This window comes from Mustela nivalis, assembly GCF_964662115.1.
Source record: "Mustela nivalis genome assembly, chromosome: 13".
In the NCBI taxonomy this organism is placed as follows: Eukaryota; Metazoa; Chordata; class Mammalia; order Carnivora; family Mustelidae; genus Mustela; species Mustela nivalis.
The window spans coordinates 11,825,285-11,843,255 of NC_139032.1; the positions used below are offsets into that span (position 1 = coordinate 11,825,285).

Here is a 17,971-nt window from a genome sequence, read left to right on the forward strand (position 1 = left end):
AGCGTGGGGCCGGGGGGGCTTTACAGGGTCTCGGGCAGCAGGAGAGGAAGGTAGAGAAGGTGACGTGAGTAGGACTTTGCTAGGAGAAGAAGGGAGTGGACAGGTCTTCCCAGCAGAAGAGACACAATTAGCAAAGACAAGGAGGTGTGTAGAAATGTGGTGTCTTTGGGAACCGAGAGGAGGTTGGGGGCATGAAGGGTAATAGGTACACAGCGGGGAGAGGGGGTCAGAGGGGTACGTTTCAGATTTCAGACCTAGCTGGGGAGCGAGCTGGGCTTAGAGTGTGTGTGTGGGTGTGTATGTGTGTGTGTGTGTATGTGTGTGTAAGAGCTTTAGCACATGGAGTCTCTTGTTAAATACTCACATTTGTGTTTGAGAAATACCATCCTAGAGAAAACACAGAGGACGAGTGGGCAGAGGGCAGGAACGGAGCTGGGATCATATTAGGCAGTTAGCGGGGAGAAGGGTGGTGGTCGAAAGGCCAGGTCACCCGTGTCCGGATGTGGCCAGTTGTGAAAGGGAGGTGCGAAAAATCATTCTTGGTTTTCTGGCTGGATCAAGGGACTCCAGAGCTGCCGCCCCCAACCCCGCCAGCCCCCGACCCCTCACCCTTCACCCCCTCCCGCCCCCTCCTCTAAGTCTGTATTCGTTGGGCCGGGGGCACCTGCTCTCTGCTTCCCCAACACGCATGCCAGATGACTTGGGAACAGGGGGCCGAGTGGCTCACTTGAAGGAACAGAGAGTTCTGAGAGGCGCCCATCAGAGGAAAGTACTTAAAAATAAACGTTGGCAAAACTCTTTTCAGAACTGTGTATTATTTAGGACTATTCATCTGGAAAACAAGTAAGTACATATATATAAAGGGGACCGTTACCCACGTACTGAAATGTACGCCGAAACTCTGTGACAGATCCCAGAGCACACCTCGCTGCGACCATCCTGCCGGGCTAGAAATGTGGGCAACGCGGCCAGCACCCCGGAAGGAAGCCCCTTCCCGTTCAGACCCCCCTTCCCTCCACTCCCCTGCCCCCAGGAGAACCACATCCTCAAACCGCGCATTTGGAAATTGCGTCAATTTAAAAAAAAAAAAAGTAACAAAAGCCCATCTTCCTTATTTTCCTTTTTCCCATTTTAGCTTAGTTTCTCCTTATCGTCGTCTGACTGACTTTGGCGGGGGTGGGGGTGGGGGGGGTGTCCTGAAATGGTCATTTGGTTCAGTCCCTCCGGTAGTCATAGAACCGCGGTCCCGGCTGTCCTCCTGTCCCTTCATCATCTCTGTGACTTTCTGTGGCTTCTGCAGCTGTGACTACAGAAAGGCCGTGCCTCCTGCCAGCGGCATTTGCTTGTGTCCACAGCGGTGAGTGCAGCCCGGACCATGTACAGGGACAGAGCGAGGAGAAGAAAGGGTGAACGTGGTGCCCGGACTCCTCACATTTCCTTATTTTAGGATCTCGGTGTCTTTACGGGCGTGAGGAGCTACGTACCCATCGCACTTTCTAGAGAGGCTCCTTCTTCAACCGGCCCTTAGGCTTGCAGGCTTCCGCCCGTTCTGGAAGCTACGCGTCCATTCATGACAGCGGGGAGTTGTGTGTGGAAAGAGGGTCTGCCTAGAAGAAAGGGTGGATGGCCCAGATGTCTGATCCCCTGGGGCGAGCCACCTCAAAAGAGGCCAATGGGGCCAGGCATGGGGGGGCATTTGGAAAGACCCACCAATTGCCAAGGAGCCCTCAGCCTCCTTCCCCGCTTTGTCATCCAGAAGGCGGAGTGGGCCCGCCTCTCCAAGTTCACCTCAAGGTTTACGAGGGTCAGCGTGTTTGTGCTGGCCTTGACATTTTCACAGATCGCTCGTGGTTGTTTTTATTAGTTTTATTCCAGCTGCTGTGCCAAGGCCCTTGGAGCAGCCTGGCCTTCCAGGCCGGCTTGGGCTTGGGCGTGGAGTCCCTGCTTAATTGACTCAAGTCGGGAAGAGGTACCATGTGCTTTGAACTCTTGCCTATTCCAATGCCGGACAAAATCCCAGGCAGGCACCGTAGGAAAACCAGTAATGAGGTTCACACCTCCAAGCTGACATCGCCCCCAGACTCGGACTCTGTCTGGTCAGGTGTTAAGTGCCAAGGTGAAGTGCAAGTCCAAGGGGGGGCAGGTCTGAGGCACAAACAGGGCCCGAGAATGTGCTTCCTCCTGGGTCCTAAGTGACGCCAGCCTTGGGAGATCTTGCAGCAATCCCGTCAAAACCCCGCAGCTAATAGCATCACGATGACCTAAATAAATTCACAGATATCAGTGACTGCCTGTGTTTTCACTTCACACCGACTCTCCCCAGATGTGCCTCGGCTGGGGAAGTACTTGGGAAAAGGCCTCAGGGAGAATTTTCCTGCGAAGCTATTAGTTTTATCCCACTTCCTAGAGAGAAAATAAGAAAAAAACAAAAACAAAAACTGAAGGAGGGTTAGGAAGAAGGGCCCCAGTCGCCATGATGTAGTGGATATGTCCTGCTGTTGAGATGCTTTCTTGTTTCATATTTATTATTTAAAAGAGATACCAAGGGCAGTGTCAATGGAGCAAAATATTTATTGACTTCCATGAACCGTCCCCCAATAGAGACTTTTTAAAAAACTTTTATCAATTCTAGTGTGAAATTGACTTCTATCTCCTCCAGTATAGTGTGTAATCAGAGTGTCTTTCTTTGATAAATTTTGATACTTGAAAATGGACCCAAGATCAAGCGTACCTCAAAAAGTGATATCTCAAAGAGGGGCTCCCTTCGGCTGCCATTTGTTTATCTGGAGTGTTGAGTCACCACTGGGAATCAGAAAGCAGTGGCCTGTTTACTAGAGCCTGGAAAGACGGTCTCCACATGTACCACTAGTGCAGGGTGTGGTGGATGGGGTGTGGTGGGAGAGAGAGGGAGAGGCCCTAAATTAAAACAGATTTAAGAGTTTTATCAACCAAAGGCAATGGAAGACCTTGCTTGGGTCCTGCCTTGGATAAACCCACTGACTCTAAAACAAACAAACAGGGAAACAGAACCTGTGACAATTGGGGGAAATAAGACACTGACTGGATATTTGATGACATTAAGAAATTATTTTTTCTTAAATGGCATTGCAGTTATGCTTTTTTTTTGTTTTTTTGTTTTTTGTTTTTTTTTTTTTTTATTTCAAGTTCTCAGGACACCTGGGTGGCTCAATCGGTTAAGTGGCTGCCTTCAGCTCAGGTCATGATCCTGGGGTCCTGGGATCGAGCCCCACATCAGGCTCCCTGCTCAGTGGGGAGCCTGTTTCTCCCTCTCCCTCTTCCTGCTGGTCTCTGCAAGTCCTGCCTGCTTGTGCACTCTCTCTAAAAAATAAATAAAATCTTAAAAAAAAAAAGTGCTCATCTTCTTATATTTTAGAAATAGGTACTGAAGTATTTACAAGATGAAATGATATAATGTCTGAAATTTGTTTCAAAATAACCCAAAGGGTCAGGATGGGGGTTAAGTGTGTGGCAAGGGAGGGGAGGCAAGAGATGAAATAAAATTGGCCTTGAACTGGTAACTGGTGACGATGAGAGATGCTTACAGGAGTTCTGATTTATTGTATTATTGTCTCTGCTTCTCCATGATGAACATTTCTGTGATGAAAAGTTACAAATGAAAGACCTCCTTGACTCTTGTCTCTGTTTGTTTTTTCTTTGTAAGGGAAGGAAAAGGTAGTAAGGACCCCCTCTCCAATGGGGCATACAATTGTTACCCTGGTTCAATTTATAATCAAAGAGATCTCAATGGGCTCTTTCTAATCTTATGAATCTTTGATTATATGATTCTGTAAAATTAAGATGAAGTGACACTGGCTTGGGGAGAGGCAGGAAAGCAAGGGACTCCATCCACTGGGAAGTGGTTGGTTTTTTTTACTTATACAAAGTCAGGGATCCGGTCTGATTGGTTATAAGGGGGTGGGGTGATGCAGGACAAGACAATGCTAGGCTTCAGGCACTCTTATAAATGCAGGTGGGGAGAGTACTTATGGTTTGTGTGATACAGCTCATTTAAATTTAAATTAAATTTTATTTTTTTAAAGATTTTATCTATTTTTTGAGAGAAAGAGAGAGAGCTCGAGTGAGGGTAGGAGCAGAGACAGAGGGAGGAACTGATTCTCCTGTTGAGCTTGGAGCCCCACTCTGGGCTGGACCCCTGAACCCAGAGATCATGACCGGAGCCGAACTGACGGAGCCACCCACACACAACCACCCCTCTCCCCCCCTTTTTAAGATTCGATAAAGCACATTTTAAAGAAACTCTGTCCTAGACTCAGAAATAACTTATACCTTAGCGTTGATTTCCAGCACTATCACCGCTGTATTCGTTATCTGTGCCGTGTAACAAATACGCCCACGTTCAGTGGCTGAAAACCACTAACATTTATTATCTTATGGTTTCTCTGGAAGGTGGTTCTGGCTCTCAGTCTCCCTGGAGGCTGCAGGCCGGCATTGGGTGCGGCTATCAAATTCACATCTGTGGGTCTCTCCACAAGGCTGCCTCCTGACCCGGTGGCCAGCTTCTCCTAGAGCAAGTGAACCGTGAGAGCATGAGAGAGAGCCTCACATGGAAGCCACAGTCTTTTGGTAACATAATCATGGAAGTGGTAGCTCATTGCTTCTGCTGCATTCTGTTCTTGATGAGTGAGTCACTAAACCCAGTGACAGTAACCGGCTCCTCCTCATTTGCCCCGGAGCTTTCCTACATTAGCACTGAAAGACCCACATCTTGGGCATCCCCTTGGTGCTGGGCAAACCAGGAGGACTTGTCGCCCTGAATCCAGCCGACACTCAAGCGCAGGGACTTCCATAAGGGCATGAAGACCAAGGGGTGGGGATTACAGAGGGTCACCTTGGAGGCTGGCTACCATAGCAACCTTTCTAAGATTTACTTCTCTTCTTACCGAAGAGTCAAGCCCATGAGCCTCTGGTGATTTATAAAATAAATGTTGCAGTTTGTAAATGATATAATGAATCATGTCAAAGTGAATTGAGTAAATATAGAAACCCACTCTAGAAACAAAACTTCATTTGAATGGGTTAATGAGATTTATTATATCCATGTATGTATGTATGTGTATATATATAGGGTTCCCCCCCGCCATCTAGTCATCATTTCAAGGCAAATATTGAAGTGGATATACCATTTCCATCTTTTGCTTTGCTTTCTAGAATTTCTGGCTAGATTTATGGCCTAATTTTTTTTTAATTTATTTGTTAGAGAGCGAGCGAGCGAGCACAGGCAGACAGAGTGGCAGGCAGAGGTAGAGGGAGTAGAAGGCTCCCCGCTGAGCAAGGAGCCCGATGTGGGACTCGATTCCAGGCCGCTGGGATCATGACCTGAGCCGAAGGCAGCTGCTTAACCAACTGACCTAATTTTTAAAGAAAAGTTAACTTTTGAACTATGGAAGTATCATGCTTTATTCTAGACTATTGGGAATCTATAGAAGAGTGATATGAAACAGAAAAAACATCCAAAGATTTTTGCTTATTTCTGTATATGTTGATGCTTTTTGTTTAACCTTGTAGTACACTTTCTATCTTTTCACACATTTCTTCATTCATGTGCTTTTTAGGGGCCCATAGTTTTCCGATTAAGGGGCTATGCCATGATGTTCTTTACATTTCCCTATGGCTGGATATTTTAATTAGTTTGAATTTTGGAGCATTCTCTAATAATTTTAACCCACGTTTGACCATTTTTGACTCTGACTCAGAAGAAAAGTCAAAAAAATCATTCATTCATTCATTCATTCAAGAGACCATTATTTACAAAGGACCTACTGTGCGTCACAGGAAGGACTAGTGACCTTAGAGGATGAGGAGTCAGAGAGAGGGGACTGCCCTGCCAGCACACAGCCTCCATTCTCCCCTGCTAAGGCATCCTCTCCATAGGGCAGGCTTTGCCTTTGTCGAGGGCCTTCACATCATTCGGTGCTGCCCATCCGTGGGTGGGGAGGTCTGCCCTATTCTGGAATTCAGTATTAGAAAGCTCATTATTCCCGTACCCTTAAGCCATATCTTCCCTCCCAGTCTTTATGACTCATGTCTTAGTCAGTTCAGGCTGCTGTAACAAAAACATCATAAACTCAGAGGCTTAAAACAACATCTATGTCTTATAGGTCTGGAGGCCGAGGGCAGGGCCCAGGTGAGGGGCCCCATTCTGATTTGCAGATGGCCGTCCTCTCGCTGTGTCCTCACATGGTGGAGAGCAGGGAGCGGTCTTGCACCTCTTCTTCTAAAGGCACCAAACCCTCATGAGGGCTCCACTCTCGTGACTTAATCCCCTTCCAAAGGCCTCATCTCCAAATACCACCCCACTGGGAATTAGAGTTCCAATATGTGAATTTTGGGGACACACATTCGGTCCACAGAATTGTAATAAAGCTGGTACTTTCGTCTTCTTCCGCTGGACTCCTGGGACTTTTTCCTCAACCAGTTCCGAACTTCCTCACATACCAATAGCTAAGGTCTAGTGTTGGGGTTGGGGTGGGGCTGATCCGGCTGTAGGACCCAGGGAGAAGCAGATTGTTCCCTTGGTTCAGCCCTTAACCAGTTTTCACAGAACAGATCATTTCCTTTCTTTGAGGCCCTGCACCCAAGCCCACCCTGCCCTCTTCTGGGGGTGGGGGACGCCACTCCCTTCCCCGCAGGAGGTGTAACCCTCTCCTGTTTTGAGCCAGCTGCTGACAGACCCTTTTTTCCAACCTCTTCCATCTGATAACTCGAGGGGGAGAACTTTAGGAATAGGGAGCAAGGAGAGAGGGCAGAAGTAGACCAAATAGTCGCCTTCCGGGCAGTGCCCAGCCTCACGCTTCTCAAACGCAAACTGACCCTTTTCAACCAAGTGGATGCACAGGAATGCAAGTTTAAGTAGGAGGAAACCTCTCTCAGGGGGCCCCTTGGCTCCTCAGGCGAATAGAACTCCTCAAGAGCCAACCCCAACAGCTGACCAGGCCATGTCTGAATACATAATACAGACAGACAGACAGACAGACAGACATACAACACATACATGCCAACTAAATGCAATAAAGATATATAGAATATATATGATAATATACGATAATACTATGTTTACACACATCTTAGGATTTAATGCTACAGACGGATACGTATACGTATATGCGGAACAAAGCAAGTGTATACACACACATTTGCTACATAGAACAGAACAACCTCCCCACCCGCAAGGCTTTAAGTTCAGTCAATAAACACAAGGAAGGCACTGTTTGCATACTTCAGCTGTCCTCAGGGTTGGCTCTCTGAGTCACGCCTCTCCTCCAACTCGGGATTTAAATCTGTTGGGAAGGCAGTATATGGAGGATGAGAAGTCAAGAACCGAGGCCTGCTTCCGACCCGCTCGCTGGCTGTGTGACCTGGAGAGACGCGCCCTCTTGCTTAGCTGCCTGAGTCTCACTGCAGTTGGTGGGGTAGAGGCTGTGCTGTATGGGCTTTCTAGCTCCTTCCGTAGGTGTATACTCTGAATGAACAGCCAATGACTTGTTAGCGGCCAGAGGAAGATGTGATGGGAGAGAGAAGGTGGTGAGCTTGGAAGAGACAGGTAAGAGGGCTGCCCTCACCCACCACAGAGTGGTATGGTATGCTACTGGGAAAGGACGGAGATCCAGACATTTTGGCTGAATGCAGGCCTGTCTTATCAATGGTTTCAAGAATGATGTAGAGGACTATAGTCCATTTTTGCACCCTTTAAAAGACAAGTGCAGGGCTGGGCCCTTCATTGGGTGACACAAGGAACAAACACAGTGGTGGACCAGCCACGGACAATTCCACGTTGCTAGCCAACAGGCTCACCTAAACCGCTGCCTGCAAGGGTCACCAGCCAGCCAACTCTGGGCTAGAAAGGCGTGATTCAAGATGTTTCCTTTGGGTTTCTCAAGTATTTACCTGGGTTCCCTGTATTTTTTGTTTTCTAGTTCCTCCTCACTCAAGCACTTCCCCTCTCTTCCCCCTCCAAGCCCACCTATTCTGGAAGCCTCCAAGATCGGCCCATCAGCGTTTGTCCTGAAACACACAGAAGGATTTCTGCGCTAGATACTGAGTTTTTGGTATTTCCTGCTGGAGCTCTGTCTGGGTGGAGTTGCCGCTGAAGTGCCAGAGTTTTCCTGTTTGTGCAGTTGATTTTCAAAACCTTAAATAAACTCTTTGTGATGTGTTCAGAATCGTAACAACGCAACAGCTGTTTATTGAGCACCTACTACGAGCCCGGCCCTGTTCCAGGGGCTGAGTGGATGGTGGTGACCTCAGAAGACACCCGGTTCAGCGAGCTCTCAGTCAGGTCCAGGACACTGATTAGTAAACAGGCACTTGCCCTCCACGTGGTGAGGTCCATGAAGGATAAAGTCCAGGGTGCTGGGATGAGAGGTGGGGGGTGAGGCAAATAGCAGGAGCAGCGAACCCAGGCTCAGGCCTGGCAGGGCTTGGGGTCGGGGGTGTGGATGTGCCAACAGAGAACCAAATCCCACTAAAACCAAACCCCCAAAACACGAGAAACTAAAGTTTGTAGAATCTGTTCTCATTTATCTGCAAGTCGAGGACTCCCCTTCCTTTGCAAGGAAACTTTTCCAAGCCTTTTTTTTTTTTTTTTTTTCCTCCATAGCTTGAGTCTCCCAATTCCTTCTGCATCTGCTGCGAGCGACCCTAGAGGCACCTACAGACGGATGGAGACAGCCTGTGGGAGGGAAGGCCTGGGACTGGGTGAAACGTTGCATTTCCTGCTCGGAAGGAGCAGGGAGAGGTGGGGTCAGGCCGGGAAAGTGAAGGGCTCCCAAGCTTCCAACAATTCGGGTCTTTAGAGGGAATTTCATGATTTCACGTGAAGTGAATTTTAGGCCTGTCCATCAGGCCCTTCTCTCCTCAAACACCAGGGAGGCGACACAAAAGTATATTCCAGAGCGGCTGGAGGTAAGTGACTTGTGTATTTTCTCCTTTTTAGAGTTCTCTGGGTCATTGTTCCCCTCCATTTGTGCAAATAATAAAGACCAACTTCTTGCCAAAAGAAAAAAAAAAAAATTGGGTGTGGGATAGGAAACAAAACAAAGGATTCTGTGTGTCTGGCCAGACAGAGTTCCCTGTGATTAGGCTTGGATCTACTTTTGATCTCTTGGTCAGGCAATAAAATGCCTATTTATTTAGTTTCAAAATAACTTTTTAAAGGTGTGATTTACACGCCATAAAACGCACCCGTTTTAAGTATACTGTTCTGCGAGTTCCGACAAATGTGTGTGTGGGCGCCACTTTCTCCACAACCAAGACCGGAACATGTGTGACCCCCCGAAGTCCCCGTAGGGCTTCCTCTGGTTCCCCCAGCCCCAGCCAGGCAACCACCGACCCAGTTTCTGTCACCAGAGATCAATTTGGCCTGTTTCAGAACTTCCACTAAATGGAATCCCACCGTGGTGCTCTGTTGTGTCTCGCTGTCTCCCCTGGGATCAGCATCAATTGAGATTGAGTCCTGTTGTTCATGTATTCTCCGTCCATTCCTTTATTTAAAATGCTGATTTTTTAAAAAAGATTTTATTTATTTAATTGACAGAGAGCGAGATCACAAGTAGGCAGAGAGAGAGAGAGAGAGGAGGAAGCAGGTTCCCTGCTGAGCAGAGAGCCCAATGTGGGGTCCGATCCCAGGACCCCGAGACCATGACCTGAGCTGAAGGCAGAGGCTCAACCCATTGAGCCACCCAGGCGCCCTAAAATGCTGATTTTTTAAGGAGCCAGCAGACGTTCGATTTTCACACTCAGGCAGAGGAGGGGATCGAGGTCCCTCCGTTCTACAAATTCTATCAACTCGCCCAGGAAGCGCAGGCCCAAGGACTGGGTCAGGTTGGTCGAATCCCATTTAAGCAGCAGCCGGACCCACGAATTTCCGAGGGGCCAGAGCCCAGGAGGACGGGGAGCAACAAGGCACTGACATGAGAGAGGACGACTGGGCTATTTGTCTGGTTCTAAGTTCAGCAAAATGGGACAATCCGGGAAACAGAAAATATACTGCTGTATTTACATGCGCACCTGCTTCAGGACGCCCAGCAGGAAGCGGCCGGTGGCAGAGTGGGGTCCTGCAGGGCTGGGGGGGGCAGAGATTACCAGGTAAGGGGAAGACCACGTCAGTTGTGTGGCTGATAAATGAGAACTACAAGGAGAGCTGGTCATTCCTGAGCACTCACTGGGCACCTGGCACTCTTCCTCCACTCACTGCGTCCTGGGAGTCTCTGCCCGTGCCTGAGTCTCTGCCCATGTCCATCACATCCCTTATCGTATTCCTTTTTCTTTTAAAAGAATTTATTCGACAGAGAGAGAGGGGGAGGACAAGCAGAGGGAGAGGGAGAAGCAGACTCCCCGCTGAGCAGGGAGCCTGAGGTGGGACTCGATTCCAAGACTTCAGATCATGACCTGAGCCGAAGGCAGACGCTTAACCCACCGAGCCACCAGGCGCCCCCTTACCATGTTCCTGTGCACTTATCACTGCGAGCCGTTTGCCCCCTGTGTTGGGGGACAGTCCTCGAGCTGCTGGAACTGATTTGCATCCCAGCCTGGACAGCGGGCGTACCTGGGACTTATGGGTAACCAGACAGGGCAGGGGACAAGCACCCCAGACCCCCGTGTCACCTGCCTTATCTCCAGTTCTCTGGTTCGTGGCATTTTGCTTGACTCAGCATTGCTGGGCCGCTTTCACTTCCCTGTCCCTTTTCCTCAACTTCTTTTATTTTACAGAGGGAGAGAGGGCAGCAGGGGCAGAGAGAGAGAGAGAGAGAGAGAGCAAAGAGAGAGTCACAAGCAGACTCCACTCCCAGCACGGAGGAGCCGGTCGTCGCGGGGCTTGATCTCACAACCCTGAGGCCATGACCTGAGCTAATAGAGCGAAGGGTCCAGTGCTTACGGGACTGAGCCACCCCTGCGCCCTTACTCCTCACCTTCTGAAGCAGTAGCTCCTGGTCTCGCTTCCTGATAAATCACATTTACATGACTCCTCCTCTCGGGGTCTGCTGCTGGGGACCCCGGACTTAGACAAAGTAGTGTGGCCACAGTCGTTTTACAAATAAGAAACCTGAGACTCTTTCTCTTTCTCTCTCTCTCTCTCTCTCTCTCTCTCTCACACACACACACACCCCTAGCTAGACTGTACTCATCCTTCAGACAGAAACCCAAACTTCACTTTCTTCGGCAGCTTTCCCGGACTCCGCACCCACGGCAAGTCCCCTGCTTATGCTCCCGCACGCCTCCTTTGTGGCACTGATCTCCAGTTCTCAGTCACAATGACCTGTTAGATCATCTCACCTACGACCATCTCCCTGCCAGACTGAGGGCTCCGGGAGGTCAGGAGGCTCTCACCTCTATCCCCAGCACCCCAGCAGAGTTTCTAGAACACAGTAATTGCTCAATAAATTTTTACCAAACAAATGATGTGAAGCTCCTTTAATTCTCTTGCAGGTGTTCACTGGTGGACCTCTTGGCCTCTGCATGGGCCAGAAATGCATAACGTATAACCCCCAGGGGTGACACGAGGCCTCCCGCCCAGCTCCATACTTCTGGGTATTTAGGGCAAGGTGACATTGCTTTGCTCCGGGGGACCAAAATTCAGCATCAGCTGTGGAGCTGAATCCAGATATGAGTCTGGAAGGCTGGGTGAAATTTGAACGGATTATTCACAGGAAATTTGAATATTATTTTAATGAAATCTGATGCCGCCTAAGCACATATACATTGAGAACTACAGACACGTTCTTGGATCCCTGTCCTTCTCATCAAAAGCACACTTAGTCCTGAGTTCTCATTAGGAAGCTGAGAAGCATCCTGTTTCCTTCTATTCCAACAATGATGATTCCCAGCTATATAAAATTTACAAACTGCTTTGGAAGCATCTGTAGAGAAAGGTGCCATATGAATGTATGAGATTATTGAAATAAATGCTGATTTAGAGATTCCCCAGGTGGATAGTTAAAATATACCCAGGCTCACACATAGCGCTCATACCCCATACTCAGGGTACTTTCCGCTCTGATCAGCAGGGATAAATTTTCCTACTTGACAGTTGACTGTAAATCAAAAGTGTGTTCTAATAGTCACCAGATTTCTGCTGCTGTGTGCTGCTGTTTTCGACAATCCTTCACCTCCCGGGACACAGGACCTGAAGGATCTTGGCACTTTCTCTCCACTGCACATGGAGAGAGGTGCTTAGCAGCAAAGCAAATATGAGTGGAGAATATAAATAAGTCAGGGTAGCCTTAGAAAAGTTGACCTCTGGATCCACCATTTTTTTCCCCAGTAGGTAACAGAATAAGAAATCAGGAGTTTCCCAGGTTTTTACCAATGTAAAAGAAAATACTTGTGTAACAGTATAAACGCTGGAGAGTATCTGACCATCAATAAATACTGAGTAAATAATTCTGAAGGTAAACACAAGCCCTTATTTCCATAAACCCCGATTACTGGGCTAAACTAACTGAACTTTCTCCTTCTGATTTTATCCCTCATAATCCTGCCCATCCATGTTTGCTTGGAGGAGCTCAAATAAACCAGACTGTTCCACACCCCAGTACCTTTGCACATGCTGCCCTTTGTGCCTGGACCAGAATGCTCCCTGTTAATCCAGGTGGGCTGGGGTCACTTTCGGATATTTTAATACCCAGTTACAGGATAACCTTTCATTTCCTTTATGAAGCTTTTCTTGACACATTCTCCCACTCTTAGAACTGCCACTTTATCCCGCGCAAATGCACTCATCTATTGAACACAAACATGGCTGGGCTCTCTTGGGAAGTCCTCTGCTCTCCCCCTGTACACTTTGAGGTCATAATCAATACTCCATCGCTACCCAGTTGTCTCCTTGGGATCTCCCAAGCCTCTTCCCAAAGCATTTTGAGTCATGTATATTTTGCTGAAATGTTCACAAGGGAGGTCAGTGGAAGGCTTACATGGAACACCACATGGGCAAACTTCGTAAAATCGTCCCCATTCCCAAAGCCTCTTCTCTCATTAGCAGCAGGCTTCCTGCCTGCCTAGTTGTCACCCCAATCCCACTTAGCATTTCAGCCCTTTCCACCCTTTCCCGTTCATAAAGGAGAAAGCCTCAAAATCCCTCAAGTTTCAGGGCCTTTCATCGAACAAGCCATCTCTTTGAGATTCCTCTTAAAAGGCCAGGGTAACAACATCAAATACATTTCTTCTCTTCCTGCTAAAGACTCGAGCTCCTTGAGGGTTGGAATCAAGCATACACACCTTGGTGTCTCCCATGCAAAATATTTAAAATATTTGTGAAACGTCAGGATAAGAGAATCTAGCCATAGAATAAAATCTCTGAAGTTCCACTGTGACCATGGCTTTCTTCTGCTCAAACACCTTCCGTACCTTCTCCACTCCTGCTCTGGCCAACTGCCCCTTCTTCCTGACTAGGATGGCTATGATGGGCCGTCTCCCCTCAAGGCCACCACGCATAATGTTGCCTTCAGGTGTCCATTTGAGTCATCTCTCCAGGCCTGGAATAACCTGTGTCACTCAAGAGAGTGGCTGGTGGTGGGGTACCATAACCCCATGGAAGGCCACCGTGGATGCAATTGGTCTGGTCTTGTGGTCCATTCAACTCCTAACCCTTCTTCAAGGCTCAATGCCTCGCCGACCTCTGGAGAGGTCCCTGAGGGTTGCAGTCCAGACATAATTCACTCCCTTGAGTCCTCAGGTTATAAGCCTTGAATGCAGCCACTCTGACGCTCTTGAAATATCCGGACTTACCTTATCATGCAATTGCGGGGGATGAGGTTTTGAGGTCATTCTTCTTCCCAGAATGTGCTCGTGATTAGACCTATTGACTGAAATTTTCAGGCCTTTTGCCCATTTCCAGACTTGCGGTATGCCGGTGCTTCTCTTGCCCCTTGAATTGATGTGGTCATGTGTGTCCCTTTAATTTGCTTTGCCCAGTAAAAGGTAAGCAGAACAGACATGAGCCCCTTTGGAGAAGAGGCTTTCAGAGGGAGAAGCATGATGAGCAGGTGAGTGGTTGATCCCACCGTGTGTCCCCCTGACCCAGGGACTGGCAGCGTGAGAGTTGTCTGGGGGATCGTTCACCTGTCCAGAGTCTTGAGGAAAGGCCCAGGTGATTCACAGTGGGCACATGGTGTGAGCAAGCAGTCAGCTGTGGTTGTGTTATATCGGCTTGCTCCAGAGGTTATTTGAATAATTAATAATAATAATAACATTAATTAATAACAAAGTTACGCTTGCACAACCAGACCTATCCAGACAGACTATAAGTTCCTTGCAGAGCCCAGGCAAAGCTGACCTCACTATCCCCCAGAGAACATAGCACAATGCCCCCAGGGCATCTGATAACTTTTGCTGAATGACTCTATAGACTGAGATATGGTGCGTAGAGGAGACTGAAGAGTAGGACTTGGGTGTCAGGACTTCAGCCAGAGGCTTTGGCCTTGGGAAATCCTAAAGAAGTGTATCAGATGATTCTAGCAGTATTCTAATAAGATTCTCACACGCGAGGAGGCAGGAGAGCGTAAGGCGAGGAACCTGGGCTCTCACGCTGGACTGGCCTAGGATTAAGGGCAACGTTCTGCCAGGCACTGGGCCGCATGACCTGTGGGCCCATTAGTGCAGTTGTTTGAATTGGAAATGACATCACGACTTGCTGTATAGGATTACTGCGGGGATTAAATGAGAGAATGTATGTAAAGCTTCTGGCACATAATGAATGGCAACCAACGTCATTCTTTTAGGCTGTCCTCCCATCAAATGTGTGTGGGTTGTACGAAATCTTGCTTAATTCTCTGGGAACGACTTCCCTTCGTTTACTCCCTCTGAGATCTTGGTCACTTGCCTAGTCCTTGAATTTATTTAGCTTGGTCTACCTCAGATCCCTGGGGTTTTGCTTTTACTGCCCCATGCACACTCTGGCATTCTGAGAAATTCCATCTGCAACTGACTGGAATTGGCAGTAGCCCTTGGCAAAGGACGTCAGGGAGTGGGGGAGGGGGAAGCATTTTTTGCAACCGGAGTTCTGCTGCCAAAATCTTAAACAGGGCCCTCCACGTGGTGGGTGAAGTCAGGGAGGTGATCTTCGTGGGGCAGAAAAAATTGAGGATGTCATGGTGACCAGGTCCAAGGAAGCCCTACGTTGGCCTGGGCCCTGGCTCACGGAGCAGGTGATCCTTCTACTGAACCCTGGGATCCTATCGGTGTTGGTGACATCGGCAGCAGGGGCGCCTGTGAATGTGTCAATGATTGACTCCTTTCGTACCCTGGGGCTTGGTATGGCGCCTGAGGGCTTGTGTTTCCTTGAACTCCCAGCCTAGCGAGCCCTGTGTTCTCAGGTTCATGGGTTGTCCGTTGTCCTTCGTTGTCCGTGACTGAGTCCTTGAGGCTACCTCTGTCCATGTCCCCCGCCCCCTGGGGAGGCAGCCGCAGTGAGGTAGCTGGTCCAATCTCTCCAAAGGTGCTTGTGTAACTTGTTTTTCCAAGTCTTGGCAGGAGCTCCAGGGCTGAAGTGAGAAAGGCTGTTTACATTCTAGAAGAGCAGTCCCGAGCAGTGTCTGACATCAGGGCTGTCCCCAATCAATCCCTGCTCCCCCGCAGCTTCTTCTCTCTGGGATGGCTTGTGACCCAGAAGCAAGGAGCCTGAGCGTGAAGAAGACAGGCTGTGACGAAGCCTTCACCCAGCACCAGGGCTCCGCGGCCGCCTTGTGTAAACCTGAGAGGCGAGGAAGCAGCTTGAGAACGAGGCTTTTGTCGCCTCCGTGTTTGGTGCAGTGGCTCGCACTGAGCACAGTGCGTGGTGGCCATGATCAGTGGCCATCCACTAAGTCAGTAACGGGGCAAACGCGTGGACAAGAAAACATGTGAGAGGACACAGTGGTGGCAGTTCTCAACTGACATGTTAACGGCTTTCTCTGAACGGTGGTACTTCCATTACTAACGCTCATTGACTCTTTATTATCTGGTTGATGCCATGCAAAGGCATATGTGATTTCCTTGCATTCTACGATAGTCAATAGTTCTACAGAACGGTAGCCCCTGTTCCCCTTAATAGCCAAAGAGGCCACAGAGACTCATGGGCCGGAGGTCTGGGATCTTGCCTGAGGTTTACAGACCGTAAAGCAGGACTCGAACGCTGGGGCCAGCACCCAAGCCCCTGCTTTTCCACTTTCCATTTTCCCCACGCTGCCCCTCACCCCTGCTGGCCTCGGCCACCTGCAGCAGCACAACAAAGCACTCCAAGGAGGGGGGAGGGGGGCCGAGGAGGCAGCACCGCCACTCCCCTGCGGTGGGCAGCCTGCATTCTTGTTGTCACTCCTTCCTCTATCAAATGGGCTTGAATTCAGCATGAAAAGCGCAGTGGGGCAGCGGCCCCATTCCAGAGGTCAGCACTTAATACTGAAAACACCCACCCATACTCAGGCCTTCTGGTCCCTCGGTCTCCAGACCCTCCCCCTCCCTGGACACCTTCCCAGTGTGGATGCACACAACTTCCCTCTCTTCCTCCTCTTGTGATTGGCTTCTAGGCTAGGATTTCCCTGCTCTAGAATGATCCTGCGACAGCTACTGCCCCATACTTAGACCGTCTCTGGCATCATATATGCACTCTTCAAATATTTACTGAAGTGCGTGCTAACTTCCAGAAGAAATAAGACCAAAACGGGAATCCAGAAGAAAATGGAAAAGCCCGGAGGGCGGGGGAGGGACTGCAGGCGCCCAGTCTCCTCTCTCCCCGCCTCCCCCTGCCCCAGGACCCCTGCAGCCCGGCGGATTCAGAGTTCAGGTTGCCTTTTGATGACGGTAACATCCGAACCGGCAAAAAAGCTCCAGTCGAAGCCAGAGCAGAAAGTGACCACGCAGGGGTTGGTTTCCTTGGAAATGTTTCAGCTGTAATTACTCTCCCCGAGGAAATATCCAAACAACTTCCTCCACCCGCTGGGGGCAAGAAGCAACCACCCGGTGGAGAAGCGCTTCTGCGACCTCGGGCTCCCGGGGCGGCTGCGGTGCGTGTGTCCGCGTGTGCGCGCGGTGGCAGCTCGGGGACCGGCCGCGGGGCGCCTTTGACAGCCGCTCTATTCAAACGCCCGGGCCGTGGGCTGGCGCGCGGTGCCTGCCGCCGCCGCGGCTGAGATCATGCTGTTGATTTTGTTTTACAGAGAGCGGCCCAGCCTGTTGTGCAGAGTACAGAATGTTCTCTTCTGTGAACTGAGCTTGAACTTCTCCAACCCACTTTGTCTGAGGAATCACGCAGACGCAGAGGGGAAAAGGCAGGGAAGATAACCCCCAAATTGTTGAAATCATTGTGTTCTCTCTGGTTTTGGCCCAGATCGGTTGCTTTTCACGACGCATAATGAAAAATCCCAAGCATTAGAGTTCTTGGAAGAACTGAATGCCTGTGATGTCCTTTGTCTCAGCCAGGGCTTGGGGCTTCAACTTTGGAAATGTACGAGTCTGTCACTCTTTCTCCTTGATTTTTGGTTCTTTCCCCTTTATTTTCTTTCTCCCTTTTTTCTTCCTCCTTCTCTCTCTTCTCTTCCTTCCCATTCCCTTCTCCCTCCCTCTTACCCATCTCTCTCTCTTTCTGTCTCTTTCTTCCCTTTAAGGCACTAAAGGGACAAGGACAACAAAAGCCATTTTTCCTGTAAGAGAGAGAAAGGCTTCCAGTGCCTGTGACTTCTCTTGCAGTTGTTCAGGCTATCGTGATTTTAAAAGAGTGTTCCCCAGTTTGTTGTATGGCCCGAGAGAACGGACAGCAAGGGCTTTGGGTTGATGGCCTTCATTAAATCACCCACTTGAGAAGCTGCCCATGCTTGGTAAAAGTGGTTTGAATTTTCTCTTTGAAAACAACCTTTGCCTAGTCTTAGGGCCCAGTCTCCAGATTGGAGGCACTCTGATAAACAGTTTGGGGGTCTGCTTGGAGGCTCTGAGTGTGAGACCTCTCTAGGACAGACAGCAGTAG

The 17,971-nt window shown here is 49.2% G+C and overlaps 3 long non-coding RNA genes across 3 annotated transcripts; all 3 read left to right on the plus strand.

The window, feature by feature from the left end:
• The first annotated feature begins 7,291 nt into the window (after positions 1 to 7,291).
• Positions 7,292 to 8,198, plus strand: LOC309847008. Its single transcript, XR_014302256.1, has 2 exons — positions 7,292 to 7,582; positions 7,956 to 8,198. It is a non-coding gene; the product is annotated as an uncharacterized lncRNA (long non-coding RNA).
• A 489-nt stretch (positions 8,199 to 8,687) lies between these two features.
• Positions 8,688 to 13,374, plus strand: LOC309847005. The gene is made up of 3 exons (XR_014302253.1): positions 8,688 to 8,943; positions 10,315 to 10,598; positions 11,467 to 13,374. It is a non-coding gene; the product is annotated as an uncharacterized lncRNA (long non-coding RNA).
• Positions 13,375 to 16,316: 2,942 nt separating this feature from the next.
• Positions 16,317 to 17,402, plus strand: LOC309847007. Its single transcript, XR_014302255.1, has 2 exons — positions 16,317 to 16,874; positions 17,169 to 17,402. It is a non-coding gene; the product is annotated as an uncharacterized lncRNA (long non-coding RNA).
• The last annotated feature ends 569 nt before the right edge of the window (positions 17,403 to 17,971 follow it).